Source organism: Cyclopterus lumpus, chromosome 9, assembly GCF_009769545.1.
Source record: "Cyclopterus lumpus isolate fCycLum1 chromosome 9, fCycLum1.pri, whole genome shotgun sequence".
NCBI lineage: Eukaryota > Metazoa > Chordata > Actinopteri > Perciformes > Cyclopteridae > Cyclopterus > Cyclopterus lumpus.
In genome coordinates this window covers 27,072,347-27,074,846 of record NC_046974.1, presented here as the reverse complement: position 1 = coordinate 27,074,846, position 2,500 = coordinate 27,072,347, and the positions used below count along the sequence as shown (strand labels likewise).

At 46.6% G+C, this 2,500-nt stretch overlaps 1 protein-coding gene across 4 annotated transcripts in view; it reads left to right on the top strand.

Moving 5' to 3' along the window:
- apba1a (amyloid beta (A4) precursor protein-binding, family A, member 1a) overlaps positions 1 to 2,500 on the top strand; it is a 40,560-nt gene that overhangs the window by 33,767 nt on the left and 4,293 nt on the right. For 2 of the 4 annotated variants that reach the window (XM_034542229.1, XM_034542228.1), the window contains exon 13: positions 1 to 1,692. This exon is cut by the window's left edge and continues 391 nt beyond it. The exons of 1 other annotated variant lie outside the window; for it this stretch is intronic. The gene's annotated coding sequence lies outside the window, so the exon portion shown is untranslated. One more of the 4 variants, XM_034542227.1, reaches the window with a different exon arrangement.

Genomic DNA, 2,500 nt, shown 5'->3' with positions numbered 1-2,500 from the left:
CCACTGAGACAGTGTGGTGGCACGGGAGACCTTAACGAGCGGGACCCGAACCCTGATTGTGGACTTGATCTGCACATCCAACCCTGAATCCTGCTGCTACGTCACTGGCAGGTCGCTGCCGGGGTCTTGTTGCATTTCCTCCACCACATCATTTATGTGGGAAAGCCCCCTGTAGTTACATTTCATGGGACCAAGCTTGGTTTCACTTTCAGCTCTCCCCTCTTGCTGTAATTACAACACAGAGCTCTCCACAGGAGGGTGTGTGGCAATGAGTGTGTGAACACACACACACACACACACTTCCATTGTCACGTCCATTGCAGGAGTCGACGCAGCAGCTCCTTTTTTGATGTTATTTCTTTGAACGCGGTCGTTGCGGTGTTTCCATTCCGTTGGCTTCTCTTGCGTGTCCTCTGTACGGAAACGATAGTAGTGAATACATATCGACGTGAACTTCCCCCCAAAGCTACTTACATTAGGGCAATTCTTTTTCACACATTTTATGTTTGAACACGCAAATGGGTCTCGACAACCGTTCGTCCGAACTCCTTCACACTCGCTGGGTGTATTGCTGGGGACCAAAGGGAGTGCAGCGTTGAATAAACAAGCACATGGCGCTCTGGGGGCGGGGCTTCAGGGCTCTGTGGACCAGTCCAGCATGACGTCCGCAGCCGGTCTGACTTCCATTCACGGCGTTTTGCTGAGCCAGAGCCTTCTAATGCCACATGGCGTTCTGGATGTACCGACGGTGCACGGACGCTGGATAAAACGAGCAACGTTAGGCCTTTACGCTCCGTTTACTTTCACGCAGAGCGCAGATATTACACAGTGAAAAGGTGACATCTTTCTTTTGGAACAAGGTTACAATTTTTATCGAGCTTGCGTACATAAAAAAGAACAAGGCATCAACCAATCACAATGTGCGGAACGGACCTTTTCACCACGCAGGCTCCGTAGTAGACTCCTTTAAAAAATAAAACAGGGCAGACCAGATCCGCTCCTTCTGTTCTTTGCTTTCACAATAAAAGCCCGAGGCACGTACACTGTTTCCTACCGGGAGCTCAACTAAATCTCAATAAATTAGCTAACGATAGCTTAGGCTATACAACAGTTTACCTCAGACAGACCGCCAGACGCCGCTCCGGGTCCACAGGACCCTGGTAGTTGGTAATCTATTTCAACCTTCTATTGAAGACGAAGTTGGTGTTTATCCATCATGGTGTTTAGTTTAATGACACCTTCGTGGTGCATTTCAACAACATTTCTGACCGCCAGTATCCCGCCACCTCGGTTATTTTTTAGATTTAGTGATTTGATGCTCCCAGACAACCGCCATTGTGCTTTACTTTTCACCCTCCTTTTTCTTCCCTCTAACTGGGAACATTGGTTTTGGCAGTGGTAGAAGAATTAGACCGACTCAAAACTTTTAAACAAAACTATGAATTATTAATAGTTAAACGATTAAAGTCCTGCATTCAAGTGAAGAGTGAACAAGAGACATTATCAGTACGATATACAAACATTGACATAAAGTCTGGCGCTTTGGACCTGGACCTGTACCCGTAAAGAGCTTTTCTATTCTTCTGACCACTCAGAGCGCTTTAACACTACACAACATCATTCACCCATTCACACACATTCATACACTGAGGGGAGGAGCTAAGGTTCCACCTGTCCATCAGGACTAACCATTCACACACATTCATACACTGAGGGGAGGAGCTAAGGTTCCACCTGTCCATCAGGACTAACCATTCACACACATTCATACACTGAGGGGAGGAGCTAAGGTTCCACCTGACCATCAGGACTAACCATTCACACACATTCATACACTGATGGGAGGAGCTAAGGTTCCACCTGTCCATCAGCAGTAACATTCACACACATTCATACACTGAGGGGAGGAGCTAAGGTTCCACCTGTCCATCAGGACTAACCATTCACACACATTCATACACTGAGGGGAGGAGCTAAGGTTCCACCTGTCCATCAGCAGTAACATTCACACACATTCATACACTGAGGGGAGGAGCTAAGGTTCCACCTGTCCATCAGCAGGACACATCGACATGGGCTAGTGGAGCTGGGCATCAAACCGCCGATCCTCTGATTGAAGGACAATTGAAGGACGACCCTGCTCACCACTGAGCTCAAGTCTAATATGATGCTAAGAGTAACAGCGTAACCAGTAGAGTTTCTCTGTCAGGTAAATGTTTGTTTCCAGTGTTTTCTTTTCACTGGACTCGAATATGTACCGTTAGTCAACTTTCAAGGAAAGGCCTGACTCGGTTAAGCTGAATAATTATTTTAGAATTGACAGCAGCCAAGATGCAGCCTGTCAGAAACCTCTAAAATACTATCACACGTGAATTAAATGCCAGGTAGACCGTGATCACCAAAGACATCCTCCATACGCTACATGTAGCATCATTTTAACCAAATCTGTGAATGGGTGACAGTTGTTTTATTGTGAGTTCAATGTGACACTTTGGGAATG